Genomic DNA, 23,241 nt, shown 5'->3' with positions numbered 1-23,241 from the left:
CGATCTGTTTTGGTTATGGATCTTTTCCACATATTTTAATTGATGCCACTGATATTCTTTTGCTCATCCAAATGAATTTTGTTAAGACTTTTTCCTAGATTTATAAAGTATTTTTGTAGTTTAATTGGCACAGCACAGAATAAGTACGTTAATTTAGCTAAAATTGGCATTTTTATTAGCGTGCCTTTGAGCAATTATTATCTTTTCTTCCACATTTTTTTTTGATCTGACTTCATTTGTAGGAAAAGTGTTTTGGAATTCGTGTAAGTTTTTGTTTGTCTTGCCAGGTTGAGGCCCAAATATTTTTTTATTTTCTGCAGTAATTTTAAACGGAATTTCTCTGAACTTTGTTTCTAATATGGAGGACTGCTGCTCATTTATATTTGTTTATTTTATACTTTGTAAATTTGCTAATGTTATTCATTACCATGTGAATTGTTTCTCACTATGCCTTTTTGTTGAATGTTGATTTCTTTTTTGCATGGACAATGAAAGCCAAGATTACACAGTATTATATTTTGTGCAACAGTTTGAACACATTTTAAAAAATATATACTATTCTATCTTCTTCTATGTTTCCAAGTAACTGAAGAATAATGTTGCGTTATTGTTTTTAATATTTGAAGGTCTCTTTACTGTCTACTTGAAGAATTTTATGTTCAAAATTATTTAACTTACCCTTTATATCTCTTGGAGTTTATTGGAAATGGCTTTTGCTTTCTTGGGGTAATACATGGATTATTTTTATTGGTTCTCCTTTGTTTCCTATATTCTGAATCTCCGGGCAATTTTCTTGTATTATCCTGCTTTATAGCCTTCAATAGAAACGGCAGTAATATTTGTCCTTATCATCATCTTTGCCTGTTCTTTAATTCTTTCCCTTCCACCAAGTGAATCAAGGCTAGATCGTGACTGAAAAAGTACACAAATGTAACTTTGACTCTTTTATGTGCTCAGCAACTCTAATCTGGCTTAATTGGCTTTTCCTTGAATATCCTGGCATGAACTACTGTTTGGCTTCTTGTAGACCAAATTGTAAGTCAGTTCTGGGAAGAAAGTCAACCTGAAATTTTGAACTTTTCAGACTCAACAACTGGTTGATTGACTTTATTTTCTTGAACATGCAATTTTTGTGGGGTCTAGGAGGCAAGGTTGTATCACAAAGCAGATCAATTATTTTTTCCTTGACAAGCAAATAACTCCACCACCTTATTCCAGAAAAGCCTGAGGGCTTGGAGACCCTTATCCCAAGAATTTTTATAATGGAAGATTGGACAAGAAAATGAGTTAGTTCTTGTCCACCTCTAAATCTATGATCATAGATTCATACAACCAACACACTCCTCACATAAACTATTCTAACAAAATCAAATGGTTTCAGAGCCAGGAGAAAAATTATGGTTACTATAGTTCACCATCTTATTTGTCCGTTTGGGAAAACTTTGACACAGAAAAAAGGATAGAATCTCTGAATTGGAAGAGATGTCATAAACCCAAACTTTACATTGTACATATAATAGGGAATGCTTTTTAAACATGCAAAAAATAATTTTACTCAATGCACATTTATTAAGCCATTACTATTTCTATGGCACTTTGAAAGATGCTAGGGCTACAAATATATGAAGAACACAGTTCCTTATCTGAAGGAAACTTGTGTCTATATTTAAGACAAAATAGGTTTACATGTATATTTATATTGTGGTTTGGTGTCTACAAAACTACACTCATAACATTGCTGTGGAATAGACAATGAAACATTGTGATATTCATTCTGAAGATGGAGAAATTGAGGCACAGAACAGAAAAAATATTTACTGAGTCAAACAATAATTGTGTCAGGGAGAGGTATCAAACCCCAGTCTCCTGTCTCTTTCCATAGGATACTTTCATTTTATCACATGGTAAATCTTTATGTTCCAAATGAAATAGACTAGGAATTAAATGATACAAGAGGCTGATGTCCAATCGTGGAAAAAGTGCTGAACTAAGCATCAGGAGGCCCGAGTTTGATGCTGACATTTTCTGGCTTTCTGACCCTGGTAATATAATTTCTTTTCCTTGAAACTTAGAAACTTCATGTATAAGAACAGCTGCCTCTGCCCATCACTCACTTTGCAGTTCTGGACGATTCACTCAAAATCTAAGTGTTCGATATCTGCTCAACTAATATGTGTATTGCCCATTTCAGAAAGTTTTTTGAACTGCATATTTTGAAAATACATATGATATTTAAATAAAACTCAGGCTGGAGTTCAGTCCAAGGCCATACTATAGGTTCCTTTCAAGACCTCTTCATTAGGAACGAATGGAAAGTCCTAAGTTTTCCCCTTAGATTACCACTCCAAAGGCAGGGCATCCCTAATAAGAGATGAAGTAATATAACAAAGGTCCATAATAAGTGACTGGGCCAAATTCTTTTGAGTTTATATCCTATCTCTATGTACTATGTCAGGCTATGTTTGCTGATGGCTTTTCTCAAGGTCCCTTTCACATCCTGGTTCCTTAAACTATACATCAGAGGGTTAAGCATTGGTGTGATAACAGTGTAGAAAACAGCAATGATCTTCCCGTCAGACCTAGAGGACTTAGATTGAGGACGCATGTACATGAAGATAGCTGTCCCATAGAACAGAACCACCACCATCAAGTGGGAGGCACAGGTGGACAATGCTTTGAGTCTTCCTGCTGCAGAGCGCATCCTGAGGACTGATAGGAGAATGCGAGCATAAGAGAAGACAATGAGAAGGAATGGAATGAAGACAATTATGATGCTGAAGATAAACACTATCAGCTCTGTGACAGAGGTGTCTGTGCAAGCTAACCTGAGTACTGAGGGCACTTCACAAAAGAAGTGGTTCAGTACATGAGGCCCACAGAAAGGCAAACTCAAAGTGAGGACATTAATCACTATAGAACTCAGGAAGCTGCTAGTGCAGGAAATGATGACCATTTGAATGCAAGTGCGCTTGTTCATAATGACTGTGTAGTGCAAGGGGGCACAAAGAGCAGCATACCTGCCATATGCTATGACCCCCAAGAGGACACATTCAATCATCCCAAAGGAGAGAGAGAAATACATTTGAATTGCACAGCCAAAAGGAGATCGTCTTTTTCTTTCCCAACATATTTGAAAGCATTTGTGGAACATTGGTGATAGTATAACAGATATCTAGGAAAGACAGGTTAGTTACAAAAAAAGTACATGGGAGTTTGGAGGCGGGGTTCAATCTGGATTACTGTGATGATGATGAGATTGCCGAGCACTGTTAATAAGTAGAAGAATAAAAACACGACATAAAGGATAAGTTGAGTACTTGATTGAGAAGAGAGACCCAAGAAAATGAATTCACTCACAAAAGTTACATTTGCCTTTGCCAAATTGGTTGTTTGGGCCAACTCAACATCTCTCAAAGGAAGAGGTAGCTTCCCTTCAAAGAATTAATCAACCCTACCTAGTCTGAAAGGGAAGCACCTTAAACACAGCACTGTAGAGAAATAGATTAAAAATAAGAACCCAAAGTGGACTTCTACTTTAGAAATCTGCACAAGGAGTTTGAAGTTTGCAACAAATTTTGAGGTTTTCCATTCCATTTTAGGGTTAGAAAAGTGTTTTCCTCTCAAACTCTAAACATGAATATTTAAATGAATGTGTTTAACATTAAAAAATACCACATCATAAGAAAGAAGATATGAATGCCCCACAGAAATACTTTCTGCCCTTCCTTCAAGGTCCTTCTGAAATCTCTTCCCTCCATGAAGCCTTCCAAAAGTATATCGACCCACATTCACTTTCCACTTTTCTAAATTATTTAATCATTTGCAATGTCTCATAGATTTTAAGCCAAATGAAACAGTGAACAGTAAAAATTGGTGTAAAATAAAATAAGTTTATCTCCCCAACTAGATAAGAAGCTCTTTGAAGACAAGGAATCTGATCTTGTATCCCTCGTAGCATCTGAGATTATACATCAGTTGGTGAGTGTAATTATAAGTGAAGCTTCAGCTTAATCCAAGGTCATATTAGGCACTTTCAGGATGAGAACTCAGTGTCTCCTCATTAGAAAGGAATGAAAAGACCTCACATTGAGTCTCCAGTAATCTGGAAGAAGGAGTAAACTTCCTGCAAATGGCCAGTGAAGTAGATTAGTAAATAGCTTCCAGTAATTCTTCTAAACACTGAGCGGTGTTTTGGAACTTGGAGACTGCCATACAAAGGAACAGATAAATTAACTCACGTGTAAGGTGAAAATATATAAGAATTTGTGATCTCATTGTTATGGGATCCTCCTTCCCTGATGTATATCACTACTCCCATTTAATTTAGCAGGTAAGAGAGAATTTCCTGAAGCTCACAAAGGTTGACTTTTCCATGGTCCCAGAGCTGATCAGTGTCAGATATTAGGCTTCAGGACTTGGCCTCCTCAACTCCATTATTCATTATGTGACATTTCATTTCTATCACCACCATTAGCAACAACATAAACGACAAAAATAAAAGCAGATCACATAAAGAGACTTTCAGGTTGCTAAACGCTTTTGCATTCGTTAATTTACTCACCTCACACAAAAGCAGACGGAGGTGCATATTGCAGTTACTGTTATTGTTATCCCCATTTAATAGATGAAAAAACTGAGAGTCAGAAAAATGTAATGATCTGCTAACATTCACAAAATTAGTGTGTAAAGCATACAGCTTCAGAGGATCGTGTAAGAAAAGCAGTTTGAAAAACTGAATATATTATAGATAGATGTATGTTTTGTTTGCAATTTTTCAGGTGAAATTAGTCAAAAAAAGAAAGAAAAGATTTTTTTTTCTTAAACAAGCCAAAATAAGCATTTCATGGGGGCACAACGAACAGAGCACTGGTTTTAGAGTCAGGAATACTTTAGTTCGTATCCCATCTTAGTCATTTACCAGCTATGTAAGCTTAGGCAAATAATTTAACCTCCCATGGCCTGTATTTTCTCATCTTAAAAACGGAGCTAACAATAGCACCTAGCTAACAGGATAGTTATGAAGAAGAAATTGAATAATATGTGAAGTATTTGGCAAAATATATAAATGAGAGATGCTATTGTTTTTATTATTAATGATCTTATGCATTTAAACACATGCAATTTACTAATTCCAGAAACATTCCAGGCCTTACACACTTGATTCTCTTCTTTTCCATCTGCCAACAGAACAGAAGCAAGAATTTATATTTGTCAGTACAAAGAAGTGGGAGGGTCAAAGCCAAAACCTTGAGAAATAGTTGCCCAAGATGTCACAGTTGTGGCCTAGGTCCTGGGTTGCTACCTTTTGACAGAGTCCAAGTTTTCCAGAAAAAAAATCCTTTTGTTAAAGGAATTTGTTCTATGAAGTTTGGATTAAGTCAAAGGGAGGGTCACATGTGGCCTCGAGGCTGCAGGTTCCCCAACCCTGGTCTGATAGCAGCCTAATAGATTTAATATAAGAGCAAATATCCAATAGAGGCATCTTCCTCCCTCTATGTCCTCTTCCTTCATTACTGTCCCCCATCTCTCCCTCCATTGTTTCCTTTCTAATTTCCATCCTTCTTCCCTTCTTCCTTTGCTCCCCTCCTTTCCTAACACTTATTAATCACTTATATACTTTATGTCAAAATTGTTGCAAAAAAGTCAGCTACTTGGGTAGCAACTATCCCCCACTAAAGTCATCTTCTGAAACTTGATCTTGGTGGAAAGGATGCCCAGCCATGTTAAAGGCGATGCCTGTAGAGCACAAGTGATAGTAGGTCCTTCCAAACTGCAAACACTCAGTCATAGACTGATGATAATCTTTGGACAACTTTAGCTAAGTTCAGAGAGGCTCATAATAAAGTCTGATGGAGGTCAATAGATTATTCAGCCAGATAAATGCCCTGAAGACCAGATTCCCAGTCATAAAGGGTTATGTTTGAGATGAGGGTGAGAAGGGATCTGTGATCTTCATAAATGGGCAAATCTTACACACTAACTAAATTTCGGACTCAGGAAGCGTGACTTTTATGTGAAATGGCCTTTTCTAGATAATGGAGGAGAAATGATAATGAATACAATTTTTACTCCTGTGATCAAGGAGAAAGACAGATAGAAGAATGGATAGAGAAATGAATAGGCAGAGAGACAGATAGACACACACATACATACATACATACATACATACATACATACATACATACATACATTCTGAGATAATGAGATAGATGGATATGGAAATAAATGCACAACTATGTAGATAGATATGCATAGAAACACTAATGAACCGAGACACACATTCGTAAAAAACAAATCTCACATGCTAATGAATAATCTGCCATGTAACCTGTACAGAAAATTATGGACAAAATCATCCCAAGTGATAAGACAAGGAAGAATTTCAATTTGAATGATTAGAAGGAATGCCCATACTCACAAGATCGAGAATATTTCTAGCCGTTGAACTATACGTCCAAGCATGGATTACTTCTGTGGACCTGTGATCTCCTCAAGGTGGATATTTCTTGCAACTCAGTGCTGCTCATAATCTATCTATGCGTTATCTTTCTAAATGTGTCTTGTACTTATATATAGCAAAATCATGACAGAAAGTTCCCTGAGTGATAGAACAAAGCAATTTCATTGGTTTATAATATATCTACTTATATCCCTATTATGTTATGTTCTCATTTGTTGAAGTATATAAATTTGAACCGTTCAATTTCTAAACCAAGATCTGCAAATGTCATATTTTTGTTAAATAATGAAAATTCATTTAACTCCCTTCATATTAATCAGCACTGCAAATTCTTCAAAATTTAAAAACTTTTATTTCAAATAACTGACACCTATCAATAATATGATTCTTTAAATGTCAGAAGCTCAGCATTCTGGTAGAATTTCACATCATGTTGTCCATTACTCCCATATATCGATAACTTCCCCTGCCAAAATGCATTGAGCAGATTCTCATTGTCTATTTGAAATATAAATAAATTGAAAATTTCATTCCTAGTTCTTAACTTATTCTTCTGCTTTCTTTTTCCTGTTTTCCAATCTATTCTTTTATATTAGAGCTTTAAAAAATAACCTTCCTAAGACAGGCTTCTGATCATGTCACTAATCAATTTAGAATTCTTTGAAGTTTCCTTAGTTCCTCAACGCTAAAATGAAAAGTCCTCAGTTGGGATTTCAAGAGCTCCTGCCTTCTCCTTATAATTTACGTTTTCATATTAATTGCACATTCCTCATCTTTGTCCCCTATAAATTCCAGCAAATTTAGAAATGCTAACTGATCCCATCTCCCCCCTTCCTTTGCACATTTCTACAAACTCATCCTGATGACTGAAGCACATTTTCTCTTCGTCTCCAACTTCAAAAATATTTCTTTTCATTTCTTCTAGGACCAATTCTTATTTGTTATACCATTTGTTCTAGACATCTTCTTTGGCTTTATCCCATCCCACCTTATACCAATTTCCCACTAAACTCGCTGAGGGCAAATATTGACACATACATATGGAACTGGGTGAAGGGATGCGTAACTTCCTTTTCTAATCTTTTTTTCTGCCAATACCTAGCACAATACCCTACAAGCTAAGGGTATTATTAAATGTTGGTTATTCTAAATGGAGTTACTAAATTGAACCTAGTATCACTAAGAGATAAGAACGTAAGGGAAGGAGAAATTAAAACCAACCCAGGACACAAGGACAAGTCACCTCCAAATGCTCTCTGTTTGCTTATTTTGTGCATGCAAATGGCTCCAAAATTAAAGGATTAATCTTGTAACAGTGGAAATAATATGGAATTTACAGTTCCAGATTTGAGGTGGTCTCAACTCTTTAATTAACTGCTGTGTAACCTCGGAACAGTCACTCTCTGATCCTCAGTTAACTCTTCCTTAAAATTACTCGGTGAAATTAAAAATTCTATACAATTTTCTCTGGCTCGAAATCAATGATACCCAGTTAGTGAAAAGCATTCTCTTATGATACAAGAAGTTCAAATATGGATTACAGATATATAACGGTGGCAATACAGACCTGGTTTGCTTTGAAATACACTTTCCTACTAACTTTAATAACTCCTGGTACTAGCCTCTAAGATCAAATACAGAAGTTTAATGCCTCTCCCTTAAATAAGTCCCTTAAATACTTGAAGACAAATATCAGATATGATGTCTTCCTTTTAGGTTTCTCCATACCAAAAATCCCTAGTTCTTTCATCATTTCTTATCTGGTGTAGGTTCTTGTCATCCTATCAACCTGGTTGGTTTCCTCTTGATAAATTGGGGGTTCTTCCCAATTTTCTTTCCATGTTCCCTTTTGATAGTCTAATTAAGTCTATGTGTCTCATTTCAGAATAATATAATAAAATAGATGGAATTAGAAAGGAAATCAATTATACCTAAAGAGATATTAAATATACTTTTTAAATGAATAGAGCCCCTAAAATGTAATCATAGGACCCTTGGGGGTCCATGAAACTCAGGTTAAGAACTCTTGCTTTAGCTGTTCAGAATTTCTTCTGAAATATGACCCAAGAATGCAGTTTTCCACGGAGTGTAGAAATCATGGATAAGTATACAGGTGTTATTAGAATTGGCCTTTCCCCAGGTAGAGTAGCCAGCTACTTGTATTTTAAGATGTTGCAGAAATATTTAAAGTCATTCTACTACCTACCCCAAAGCTTTCCATCCCACTGGTCCATTGGTAATACCTAGAAATTCCACCAATATTCTATTCATTCTTTTAGGGCAAAGAATTTTGCTTAGTTCAAATAAAAATATGCTAAGTAGTTGGGTCATCTTCATAGATATAAAACTGTCAGATTCCTTGGAGATAACCTGATCTAGGGTCTTTGTTTTACTGATAAGAAGACCAAGAAGGGCTACATCTGGTAAATGATCCGTCACAAATAATAAGAAAGAATTATTTTGACAAAAGACAGCAAATTCAAATTCAAGCCTTTTACCATTAGTCTTCCCCTACCACATGATGCTATCATTTCATTCTTTGGTCTCATTTTTAATTTAGATTTGCCAATTGCCTACCAAGAAATCTGTAAGGTCATAAGTGAATTACTGAGGATATAAGACAAAGTACAACTTTACCCTTATGGAAATGACATTCTAATACTGTATGGACGTAGAAGGAAGAGGACACAACTTTTATGCAAACGTGTTTATATAAAAAGTTCTCTAAAAAGAAGAGTCCATTGTAGACAGGAGTCTTTACTCTGAATTTGATGGATACCTGAGAGTCTCTTCACTACCCTGATATCTTAGACTTACGTCAGAAACAGTTAAGCAAAGGACCTGGGAATTTTTTTTAACTTTGACTACTGTATTTTAAGATAAATGGGTCCCTTTGTACCGTTTATCTTTTTATAAACACTGATTTTTAGAGGTTTCCTTGAGCTACTAAGGTTTCCAAAGGAACCTATGACACAAAAAAAAAATGTTAAGAAACTCTGACCTTCCAGAAAGATTCCAACACGTTGAGGAGATCCTTTACAAAGGAGTTACATAAAGATTTAAGTGACAAACACAGGATGAAAAATAGTATGTTGAGTAAAATTATATCAGTCTGCTGCAAAGGAAACACCTTCATATGACAAAATACCTGGATCCCACAATGATTTCAAGGAATATTTTGTCTCAGTGTCATTAACATTAATAAGGTTTAAGTTCAGGGTTTAAAGAAAGAACTTTAGATTCTGAGCTTGAAACATCGCTGTATCCTGAAAGAGAACACTTCTTTTAATCTTAACCTTAAGTCTACGATTTTAACAAGGGCCAGGCCAGATAACCATCATAAATGCAATGCATAAGACACACAAAGTAAATGAAACCTCTCTTTAACAAGGAAAACACATGGTTGTCTCAATGGCATACAAAGAAGCAGGCCATCTAATGAAAGCGGGGGACATAACCAAAACAGCCTTACAAAGCAAAAACAAATAAGCCAGTACAATTTAAATGAATTTAATTGGGTCAAATTTTCACTTTTTGAAAACTTTTGTTTTGGTATTGGAGGTGAACTAGCCTCACTGTCAAAGGATAGTCCTGGGGAAAGAGATTAGTGCTTTACCTGTCCATTCTGGAAACAATTGCAAGAGGAAGCCCATCTGATGTAAAATAAGCAAAATAGCAATATGAATTTTTCATGAAGGAAATATGTGTGTAAGCATGGGTGTTTGTGGAAGAATGGGTGTGTTCCACAAAATACTTAAGAATAAGATGAATGCAATTATTCTTCCTCCAAAATTACACTCTAACTTGAGATTTTTGTTTGTTATTTTTGAAGAAGAAGGGGTAGGCATGTGACCAGGACAGTTAAATCCCTTAGCAAGCCAAGGTTCATCACTTTTGGAGTCAGTTCCATCTGAATGCAGAGATTCTTGAGGGATAACGTCCCAGGCCAACAATTAATCTGTAATGACTTCTTCTGAGGTGTGACTGTGGGGACTTCCCTCCTCCTTTTTTTTCACTTTACATTTCATATTGTTTCATGACATTAATTTACTAATGTCCTACTATTGTGAGTGATCCAATTTGTCCCAAATTATTCAGCCTATAATGAGTTTTAGAATCTATTACTGGCATGTATCAATCTGCGTGGCCTCATTCAGAAGGGGTTAAGCTGATGTACCCACTATTCAATCATCAAGTATTTATTAATACCTACTATAAGCAAGGCACTTTGATAGACACCAGCACACAAGGCCAAGTACTGAACAATCCTGATTCACAAGGAAAAATTCACAATAAAAAGGAAGACAAGTACTTATTATATGTGTCCAACATACATATGTACATATACACAGCATGAATATAAAATGAATAAATACAAATATATTCAAAGGAATTCAGTGCTTGGAAGTTAGGACACTAGGAGACCCCTTATTGAGTCCTGGTGTATAGGTTGGCATCACCGGCCTACATTCCATTTTCTTGGTCATTCAGAAATAATATTTTATTAGTTACAATTCTTTTGGATTTAAATATATGATTATTCTTACATGCAGATCAAACATACATATATGAATTATGTATAATTAGCTTATCTTTGTTTATACATAGAAATAAGTGAGAGAGATGTAGGAAATATTAAAATGAGACAGAAAGAGTGATAAAGGGGGGGAAGAGAGAGAGATAAGGAGAAGGGAGAGAGGGAGAGGAGAGGCAGATCGGCTAAAACGCATAGAAACAGAGATAGATAGACACACATAGAGGCAGAGTTACAGAGAAGAAAAGGGAAACAGAGAAAGAAAGGCAGATAGAGAAACAGAGCAAAATAGAGCCAGAGAAAGAGAGAGAAAGAGAAAGACAGACAGAGGCATGGCAGAGAGAGAGGCCTAAAGTAGAAGTAGATCTAAATATGTCATAGACACAGATATCACCATATATATATAAACCCAGATCTTCTTCTTAGGATGGAGGACATCTAGGTTCTCAAAGGTTTTGCCAAAACCTTTCTTACTGTTAGAACCCTGCTTGCCCTGCCACACATGGTGACATTATAAGATGCCTCCAACCACCAGGTAACTTCATCACAGTGTAGTAGAAAGAGTTCTGGATTAGAGTTAGAGAACTTGAATTTGATCTTTCACTTTCTGTGTCGTTTTAGGCAGGTCACTTGGTCTCTCTGTAACTCAATTTCCTCATCTATGAAATCAGAGGAATTAAGAAGACCTAGATCACTTTGCTCTAAACATTTGATTCTATAATCTAGAATAGTGACTATGCATTCCCATGTCTCCCTCCATTCAATTTTCTGGAATGTGGAATTCACCACAAATTATATGGCAAGCTGGAGAGAGTCTATCTTTGTCATTTTCTTTGTAGTTTATGACCTAAAAAAATGGTTCATGCATGAAACCACCTCATGTTCTCTCTCTCTCTCTCTCTCTCTCTCTCTCTCTCTCTCTCTCTCTCTCTCTCTCTCTCTCTCCCTCTCTCTCTCTCTCTCTCTCCCTCTTTCCCTCATATATGTTTATGTATGTATATACTCATGCATATATGTTTATGTATGTCTTTGTGCTCATGGAGACATACGTGTACCGATGTTTGTGTACATCTATAAATGTAAACATATGTGTGTACCTACATGCATTTTGTATGTATGTAATCACACACTCTTACTCTGAGAACTCTTTTAAATGATCCCAAAGGAAATCAGGACTCATCACTTAACTGGCACTGTGTGATTCCCTTTCTCTTACAAATTGTCCAGATAAACTAACCTTCCTGCTATTTCTCATACATCAATTTCAGTTTCTCCTTTCTGAATCTTCAAATGGGCTGTATGCTATGTTAGAATTAGACCTCCGAAATCTTGGAATAGCTTGTGTATTTCTTTCAAACCTCTGCTGAACCTCCTCCATGACGTTTTTCCCAATGTCATGGTCTCTGTTGCCCCCTAAAAGTTTTTCCCTCATTTTTATCTTTTGTATATTTATGTATGTATACATGTGTTTATGTATGTATGTATGTAAGATTTCTATACGTATACTTTTCCTTTTCCATGGAATATAAACTACTTGAGAGCAGGAACAGCGACTTTGTCATCTTTATAGCCCCCAAACATAACACATTATCTAAGAAGTAAGACACATTTAATATCATTTTTTTATTTCTTGTTTCTCAAAACACATTTAGTGAAATGCTAAATCACAGAAAAATTTCTTAAATAAGATTTTCCCTGGAGATAATTTAGTTGAAGTGATGATTATTGCAAAGGGGTAAGGAATAGTTAGAAGCAAGAGGAGCAGCATCACTCAAAGACAAAGAAAAACTTACCTGTATTCATAAGAAGAGATTCCAATGGGAAAAATCTGTTTGTGACCTGCATTGTCCTCAGTACAAGGGCAGCACACAGCAGGGTGGTTTCAAATAAGAAACAATATGACAATATTCACACTCTGATCAAAAGACCAGATCATATCAGGGATCGTACTTACATATACTTCAGACAAAGATTCAACATGTCACTAATGGAAGACCGCTTTATTTTCAATAGGGGAAAATGGTAGTTTAGTCACAAGAGTTAAATGAGAGTATTTTTTTTTTAGTTGGCTAATAATAAATGAGGAAAGATGGGAAGGAACAAAAGGAACTTAACTCTCTGCCCTCCGGTAAGAATTAGTGTTCAGATCTATTAGCTTCAATGTGCTTGTATCCTGCGAGCAGATTGAAGGTGGTGGGCTACTCATGAAACTGGTTTTCATCAGCATACAGAGATAGAATCAATAAATGTTTTACAAACATTCTTGAATGTAACTGTTGTTTCAATAGAGAAACAGATATTTAATATTTCAGACAGTATCTAAAAAGCACTTTCTATTGTCAGACCTGCTTAAAACAGTCAAGGTCTTGAGTCCTTTTGCTCAAAAAGAAATAGGTTAAGACAGAGATTCAGCTATGCTCATGTTTTAGGATAGAGTAGTTTTAAGGAAGCTAAACGTTATATGATCACCCAATCCACCTTTGTGTCTTCTCACTCCAATTCACCTACCGAGATGGTAAGATTATTTTCTTAAGTGACCATGCTATTCCTTTTCTCAATAAATTCAAAGAGTTTCTCATTACCTGAGGTACAAATACTCTGGTTTGGATTAAGTTTTCAATTATCACGCATTCTTTTTCTCTCTTCTACCTCCCCCAAACTGAAAAATATAAATGCGGAACACCCTTTAATTTTATTTCATTTTTTAAAATTTATCTAATAAAACAAGAGTTTCCACGGCATAGTAGAAAAAAAGAGATTGCACATGAAACTGAAAATCTGTAATGTACAACTTAACATTCCTTTTAAATATATAACAATGATTTAAATTCCTTTTTTTCTCCTTCCAACGAAATGGTTAACATTAGAAGGAAAAAATTTATATGTGTATATAGAAAGTCAATTTACATATACTTCTATTTATCAGGTTTTTTTCCAGAAAAAAATACCATCTTCCTTTATATGTCTTTTGAATTTAATTTGGGTTTTTATCTTAGTCAAAATGACTTAATTGCTCAAACACTTTTTAAAAGTTGGCATAATCGAGGGAAAGGGGCAGCGCCAAAATGATGGACTAAGAGGAGATATTTGCTAGAGCCTCCCTCAAAGCCCAACCAAATTCCTCTAAAAAATGAATCTGAACAAGTGCTGGAGCTGCAGAACCCACAGAATGATGGAGTGAAACAAATGTCCAGTCCAAACACAGAGATTAGAGTCTAAAAGGAGGCAATACAAAAGATACATAAACAAGGTTTTTCTACAAAGTAAACTGATTAGGGGGAAAGGTTCACACAAAAATTCTAGGAAAACTGGAAGAATGAGAAAAAATCAACTGAGGAAAAGGGAAAAGTTTGTGGACTAAGAAATATCTCAGGTGACCTTTGAAGAAAATTAAAAGTTCTAAGGGGTAAAGAAATTTGAGATGAGTGAATTCAAAGTACATTTAATATCTTTTGCAAGAATATGGCATTGGAAGATCACAGAATGAAATCAGGAAACAATTAAAGGTATAATTTATCTGGAATACAGAGAATGAAGGGCAATAATTTGCAAAAAAAAAAACTAGAAAGGTAGATTGCAGCTCATTTGTTGCATGTCACGTTCAGGAAGCGTGGTGTTCAATACGAAGACTTTTACATGGAGTGTGCATAAAGACAATAAGGATTCAACAATCTGTGATTTCATTCATGTGAGTAGCCCCTACACATCTGATGATTACATCCCATCTATGGTGTCGAAAGGCTTCAAAAGTTGTTGCCTTAGTAATGATGATGAAAATCAGTGAATCAACTGAGGTTTCTCAAAATATTGGTAAACTAATCTTCAGATGACAAATACACTGTCTGTTGCCAGACCCATCTTTGCTACCTTAGTAAAACTTGCGCAAATCTACATTATGTCACTTTTTTAAAGTGGAAATCTAAAATGTATTCATTATTACAATAAGACATCTTGCTAGGACTACTATATAACCAAATAATACTTCACATTTATTTTTCACTTTGAAATTTTTGCAAAAGATTCATTATTCAAAAACAGCCTCTTATGACAGGTCATGAAAATATAATTTCAGTTTTATAGATCAGGAAATAGATATTGAGAGATTAAGTAAATTTCCCAAAGCCATAAAATTAATGTTTGAATAGATTCAAAACCAATGATACCAAATCTGGGCAATTCCTACACCTAGCAGTACCTCAGTTCCTTACCTATAAACTGAGGGAGTTGGACTTGGTGACCTCAAATATCCCTTAGTAAAACTATGATTCTATGACACTTAGCTTTACACTCTTCCACAACACCAGTATAGCCCCAGTATGATAACAAAAGGAAACCAAAACGACCTTGACAGCAAAAGGATATATTAGAAAACAAAGAAGATTATGTGAATCAAAATGATGTAAAACTCAGGATACAAGGCACAACTTGAAGAGAAGAGAAATCAAAGCAATGCCTTTAATTTCTGATTGAGGAAAACAATGAAACCTTCTTGAATGGATGAACAGGAACCAATCCTTCATAGATACATGGAGTTTTGACACACATAGAGGGGACATAGAAGGGTAAGGTGAAAGTGGAATAGGGAGGAACAGGTGTGCATTACAGGAAGTGAAAGATTATCAGAACTGGTATAAATGATAAAAAAAAAAGTGTACACAAAATGTGTTTGGTGACAAATTGATTTTCCTGTTTGGCTAGAGTCCAGAACGGACATAAAGAATGATAGTTTCGGAAAGGTACTTTAGAGGGCATGTATGGCAAATAGATGATTTTGACTGATTTATGTGTAAGCCAGGTTGCAAAACGTCTTTAAATGTAAGAAGGAAAAGAAATCAGATTTTGGTGTAATAATTTCCTAGACCGTGGGACCTCCAGGTCAGCTGTTTCAATCTCATCATTTTATATGTAAGGAAATAGAATCTAAAGTGTAAAACGCTTTGTCCAAGGTTAAGTAGCTAGTACTTAGAAGGTCTAGGCTAAGATGTGAGCCTAGATCACTTGTTTTCAAATTCAGGAATTCTCCTGCCTCTCCCTCATCCACTGTACCATGGGGAACTTCATACTACATCAAATAATGGAGATCCAGGAGTAATTTCGGGGAAAACATTCTCCTCAACATTAAGATAAACAAGAATATTCACAAAGGAAAAGCATACTTTGAGAAAATATGACATTTTCTTAGTTTCCAATTAATGCGCTATCCTCAAATTCTGGAATAACTCAAATTGGTTCTTTGAAGAATGAAGTGCAGATTTCTGAGAGATTATTTAAGAGATGTCCCCAAGGAAGCAGTAGGCGATATACTTGGGTCCAACAGAAGGTAGGTCAGAGCTGAAGAGCAAGAAACATATCTGTCATAAACTGTCCCCTGCAGACTGAAGGTAAGTGACTAGTGTGTGGGCACCAAGTGAATAAAAGATTTCACAGGAGGAAAGAATAACTTGAGATGATTCTGCCTTACCTTTTACTTTAGAGATGAAGAAACTGATTGTCAGAGAGATTAGGAAAAAACTTTCTCATAACCATATGGGTAGTAAATGCAGAATCAAGGTTCACAGTATAAGAAGATGATCAATTTATCGATGAAATGGAATGTAGACTTTGTTCAGTCTAACCCCCTCATTTTACAGTTAAGTAATAAATCCCAAAGAGGCTAAATAGCATATCCCAACTCAACTTGGTGGTAACAGAACCAGGATTTGAACCCAGGTCTCATCCCTTTACATCAAGTGCTCTTTTCACTACAGCAGACTGCATGCTTAAAAACAAAAAATCGTGCCTGTGTTATGTAACGATAGCAACTAACATTTTTAACTTTCCTGTCTTTAAAATGGGAATAGTAATTTAACCCTACCTGGTTTGACATAATTATGAAGAAAAGTGCTTTCTGAATATTTATTTGTTACTTACACATTACTTATAATTATTTTAATCACTTAATATCAATTTTATCATTTATAGTAATATTGGTGTTGTATTCTCCTTTATCATATGACTAGATGAAGGGTCAAAGAAGGAAAATGCATAATCCAGTGTTGTAACGAAATGAATTGGGTAAATTTGATCTAGGTTCCTTCTGGCTTAAAATCCATTGTCTTTTCCACCACATATTCATTCCCTTTAGATTTAAGATATGTGAGCACACTTTCCACCATGTTTTCTTCTTAACATAGTATTGAAATTAACAATGTGCCTTCCTCATCACACATATTTCTCAGTCTCCTTTTTTGCTTTAGATGAAGTTTCCTTTGAAGTGTTTTGTGTTCACTTTGTCAGGCTTCTACAATATTAATAAAAATCGAACTGAACATCCTTATGTGATTCTCTAAGTGCTCTCTTATCTCATCCCTTATTTGGAGTCTGGCATTACCTAATCATTCTGGTCGCTGAAGTAGTTATGTATATTTCCCCAGAAATGAGGAGAACAGCTGACAAGAGCAACTTTAGGGATGGGATGAGATGAATACTTGAGAGAGGCCAGTCATTCCATGTGTCCAAACTGAACTATAATATATAATCAAACCGCCAGAGTCTAAACTTCACAGCATGTGTATCTTTTCCTCATTATGCATGACTACATCATAATTTCACAAAGTAGTGAATATTTTTTTATTTTTATTTAGCAACCTATGATTTCAATGCTTCAATGAAGATCTTTCTCTTTTTTTTTTGTAAATTATATTTTATCACTTAAAAAGCACTGGACCAGGAAAAAGGAGAGTTCTTTTCTAATCCTGGCTCTGCCATTAAATAGCTACATGACCATTTTGTTCTCGGTAAAATAAAGGGTATATATGGGATGAATAATATTTATTGTCGCATATATCTAAAAAACTAGGTTCTCAGGGTCCTCTCAGCTTGAATGCACTAGGAGTCAATTACACAACCATTTTCAAGTGCTTGTTGAAGAAAACATACTTTAATAATGATGGGCTGAATGTATGGATTATTGAAGGGTCCTAAAATATTTCCAGTAGGCTCTATAATTTGGGTGGTCCAAGGCACCTTTTTTCCTATAGATGTTACAATGCAGTACCCAACTTCAAATGGCATAAAGGAGAATATCTGTTTTAGAACAGATCAATGAATTATTTATTTTTCCAACCTTCATCTCCTTCCTGAACTCAAATTTCATATTGTCAATTGCCAATTATTGGATATTTCCAGCTGAATTTCTCATAAGCATGTCCGAACAGAATTTTTTACCTTTCTCTCCAAAGCCTCCCCACTTCTGAATTTCACTGTTACCATCAGAGACACCATCATCATTCTCCCAGTTATCCAGTTTCACAATATTGGTTGGTGTCATCCTTAGCTCCTCACTCGTTGCTTATTCCACATAGCCCATGAAATGCCAAAGAAAATTATTGATACATTCACTGTATATTTTAACATTCACCTTCTCTCTATACACAGATTACTCTAGTTCAAGTCCTTGGAATTTTTCACTAGAATTACTACAACAGTTACCTCATTTGTCATCCTTCTTGTCTCTCAGTTCCCACCCCCTCAGAGCCATCCTCCACACTGTTGCCAAAGTGATTGTGCTAAAGGTCAGGTCTGATTGTGTCAATACCTTACTCAACCAACCCCAAGTCCTACTTATTACATCTAGGATCAAAATTTAAATCTTCTGTATAAATTTTAAAGCATTTCAAGACATGACCTGGCATTATCTTTCCAGGCTCTTAGCTCAATGATCCCTTATAATCTAAAGTCTAGTTATATTAGCCTACTTCGTAATCTTCACATATGATGCTCTTTCTTCTGCCATTGTGTTCTTCATGTCTCCATTATGCTCTTCCTCCAATGTTTCAAATCTTAAGAAAAAAACTTCTTTTAAGACTTACATCAGGGAGCCAAGATGGCGGAATAGAAAGACGCACATACGTTAGCCCCAAACCCACAGCCCATAAGATATCTGTAAAAAAGATTCTAGAGCAACAAATTCTGGATCAGCAGAAGCCACAGAACAACAGAGCGGACGAGATTTCTGTTCCAGAGAGACCTGACGTGAAAGGTCCATCGCACCATGGACCGGGAGCTGAGCCCAGCCCTGCCACGGCCACACAGCACCAAGAGGAGGAGATCCGAGCAGACTTCAGGGACTCAATCTCCAGCAGCCGCGAGGGTCCCTCCACCCACAGGTGACAAGTGTTAGTGAGAGAGTCTTTTTGGGTGGCCGACAGGTGAGTGGGGTGTCCCCGTGGCTCGGGCCCCCTCGTGAGGCAGCAGCAGAGGCAGGAGCAAACCAGGGCTCCCCAAGCAGGCAGGAGCCTGGATCCATTGTTGAAGGTCTCTGCATAAACAGCTTGAGGAAATGAGCCCATGAGGTGGCCCTGCACCTACCTGAGCACCTGAACTTAATCTCACACTGAATAGCAGCCCTGCCCCTGCCGAAGCCTTGAGGCAAGGAAGCAGCATTTGAATCTCAAACCCCAAGCGCTGGCTGGGTGGATCTGGAGGCAAAGTGGGTGTGAAGAGATTATTCAGAAGTCAAGTCACTGACTGGGAAAATGATCAGAAAAGGGAAAAAAAATACTATAGAAGGTTACTTTCTTGGTGAATAGGTATTTCCTCCCTTCCTTTCTGATGGGGAAGAACAATGCTTACCATCAGGGAAAGACACGGAAGTCAAGACTTCTGTATCCCAGCTCACACATTGGGCTTAGGTCATGGAAGAGCTCAAAAACGATTTTGAAAATCAAGTTAGAGAGGTGGAGGAAAAACTGGGAAGAGAAATGAGAGACATGCAGGTAAAGCACCCTGCTAAAGGAGATCCAAAAAAATGCTGAGGAAAATAACACCGTGAAAAATAGGCTAACTCAACTGGCAAAAGAGGTTCAAAAAGCCAATGAGGAGAAGAATGCTTTCAAAAGCAGAATTAGCCAAATGGAAAAGGAGGTTCAAAAGCTCACTGAAGAAAATAGTACTTTCAAAATTGGGATGGAACAGATGGAGGCCAATGACTTTATGAGAAACCAAGAAATCACAAAACAAAGCCCAAAGAATGAAAAAAATGGAAGATAATGTGAAATATCTCATTGGTAAAACAACTGACCTGGAAAACAGATCCAGGAGAGACAATTTAAAAATTATGGGCCTACCTGAAAGCCATGATCAAAAAAAGAGCCTAGACGTCATCTTTCATGAAATTATCAAGGAAAACTGCCCTGATATTCTAGAACCAGAGGGCAAAATAAGTATTCAAGGAATCCACAGATCACCTTCTGAAAGAGATCCAAAAAGAGAAACTCCTAGGAACATTGTGGTCAAATTCCAGAGTTCCCATGTCAAGGAAGAAATATTGCAAGCAGCTAGAAAGAAACAATTCAAGTATTGTGGAAATACAATCAGGATAACACAAGATCTAGCAGCTTCTACATTAAGGGATCAAAGGGCGTTGAAAAGGGTATTCCAGAAGTAAAAGGAACTAGGAGTAAAACCAAGAATCACCTACCCAGCAAAACTGAGTATAATACTTCAGGGGAAAAAATGGTCTTTCAATGAAATAGAGGACTTTCAAGCATTCTTGATGAAAAGACCAGAGCTGAAAAGAAAATTTGACTTTCAAACACAAGAATGAAGAGGAGCATGAAAAGGTAAACAGCAAAGAGAAGTCTTAAGGGACTTGCTGAAGTTGAACTGTTTACATTTCTACATGGAAAGACAATGTTTGTTACTCTTGAAACTATTCAGTATCTGGGCACTGGGTGGGATTACACACACACACATCCACACGCACATGCACACACACATAGAGACAGAGTGAACAGAGTGAAATGAAGAGGATGGGATCATATCTTAAAAAATGAAATCAAGCAGTGAGAGAGAAATATATTGGGAGGAGAAAGGGAGAAATGGAATGGGGCAAATTATCTGTCATAACAGGGGCAAGCAAAAGACTTGTTAGTGTAGGGAAAAAGAGGGGAGTTGAGAGAAAAACATGGTTTACTCTTATCACATTCCACAAAAGGAAGGAATAAAATGCACACTCATTTTGGTATGAAAACCTATCTTACAATACAGGAAAGTGGGGGATAAGGGGATAAGCGGGGGGGGGGGGGGTATGATGGATAGCTAACCTTGAGAGAAGACTTTAATAGAGGGTTAGAAGTTTGCTGGGAAATATTTGTAAATAACCTATTCTCCATTTCTCCTTTGACCACCACGGTAGATACACTTTAAAGTATCTCAACACATGCATTGACACAAGGAAGGTATTACGTTGAAGGTCCATGGTTGCCTATATTCTCTTCATGGACAATATGAGTTTCTATCTTGACAAATTTCCTAGAGGTTATCTCATTGTTTAAGATTTGTCCAATTCTCGACCTAAAAATTCCAAATCAACACATGTTGGCAAATAACCTAAAGAGCCAACTCTGAAGTAATACATGAAAACTGTAAACCTCCAGATAGCTAACCTGGAGAGAAGACTTTAATAGAGGGTTAGCAGTTTGCTGGGAAATATTTGTAAATAACCTATTCTCCATTTCTCCCTTGACCACCATGGTAGATACACTTTAAAGTATCTCAACACATGCATTGACACAAGGAAGGTATTACATTAAAGGTCCATGGTTCCCTATATTCTCTTCATGGACAATATGAGTTTCTGTCTTGACAGATTTCCTAGAGGTTATCTCATTGTTTAAGATTTGTCCAATTCTCGACCGAAAAATTCCAAATCAACACATGTTGGCAAATAACCTAAAGAGCCAACTCTGAAGTAATACATGAAAACTGTAAACCTCCAGATATCAAGTCTGCAGCGATGACTTTAATACAGGGTTTGCAGTTACCTGGGAAATATTTGTAAGTAACATATTCTCCATTTCTCCTTTGACCAATATGGTAGATACACTTTCAAGTATCTCAACACATACATTGAACCCAAGGAAGATAATACATTAACAAACTTGTTTCCCTTGACTCTCTACATTGACAATATGAGCTTCAGTTTCCACATATTTCCTGGATGTTATCTCAGTATTTATGGTAACCCCAATTGTAGGCTAGAGGATTACAAATAAACACATTTTGGCAAATAACCTAAAGAGAAAACTTTCAAGAAATATATGCAGTGGGAAAACCTCTAGTTATCTTATCTGCAACAATGAGTTTAACACACGCCTTTCAGGAAGCTGGGAAATATTTGTAAATTACAAATTCTCAAGTGCTCCATTTGCGAAAAGGGTAGATACACTTTAAGGTATCTCAACACATACATTGAACGCAAGGAAGATAACACATTCACAACCTTTGTCACCTTTACTCTCTTCATGGACAATGTGAACTTCAATCTTAGAAAAATTTCCTGGAGCTTGTCTCAGTGTTTAAGATTTCCCCAAGCGTAGGCCATGCGAATCTAAATAAACACCTTTTGGGAAATAACCTAAAGAAAAACTCTGAAGGAATATATGTAAAGGGGAACCCTCCAGTTCTCTTATCTGCAGCAATGACATCAATGCAAGCTTTTCAGGAACCTGGGAATTATTGGTAAAGATCACATTTTCAAATGCTCCATTTCCCAATACGGTAGATACACTAAAGATTTCTCAAGACATACATTGTTGCTTTGCTTGCATGTCTCTCATTGCTCTTCCCAGTTTTTTCTCCCCGTCTCTAACTTGATTTTCAAAATCCTTTTTGAGCTCTTCCATAGCCTCAGCCCATTGATTGGGTGGGATACAGAAGCCTTGAAGTCTCTGTCTTTCCCTGATGCTAAGCATTGTTCTTCCTCATCAGAAAGAAAGGGAGGAAATACCTGTCCACCAAGAAAGTAACCTTCTATAGTCTTTTATTTTTCCCTTTTCTGGGCATCTTCCCAACCAGTGACTTGACTTCTGAATATTCTCTTCCCACCCACTTAGCAACCAGGTGAAACCAACTAGCGCTTGGGGTCTGAGATTCAAAGGCAGCTTCCCAGCCTCAGGGCTTTGGGCGGGGGTGGGGCTGCTATTCAGTGTGAGATGAAGTTCAGGTGCTCAGGTGGGGGTGGGGCCGCCTCATATGCGCAGTTCCCTCAGGGGTTTTCTGTAGAGACCTTGAACAATGGATCCAGGCTTCAGCCTGCTTGGGGAGCCCAGGTCTGCTCCCACCCCTGCTGTGGCCTCCCGAGGGGGCCTGACTGATGGGGGCACCCCACTCCCCTCTCGACCTGCCAAAGAGACCCTCTCCCCACCCCTTGTCACCTGTGGGTGGTGGGAGCCACACAGCTGCTGGAGATTCCATCCCTGAAGCC

At 36.8% G+C, this 23,241-nt stretch overlaps 1 pseudogene; it reads right to left on the bottom strand.

The window, feature by feature from the left end:
• Positions 1-2,446: 2,446 nt before the first annotated feature.
• LOC140522581 (olfactory receptor 2G3-like) lies at positions 2,447-18,303 on the bottom strand (annotated as a pseudogene).
• Positions 18,304-23,241: the final 4,938 nt, after the last annotated feature.

This window comes from Notamacropus eugenii, chromosome 2 (genome assembly GCF_028372415.1).
Source record: "Notamacropus eugenii isolate mMacEug1 chromosome 2, mMacEug1.pri_v2, whole genome shotgun sequence".
Taxonomy (NCBI): domain Eukaryota; kingdom Metazoa; phylum Chordata; class Mammalia; order Diprotodontia; family Macropodidae; genus Notamacropus; species Notamacropus eugenii.
This window is presented reverse-complemented; position numbering and strand designations above follow the sequence as displayed.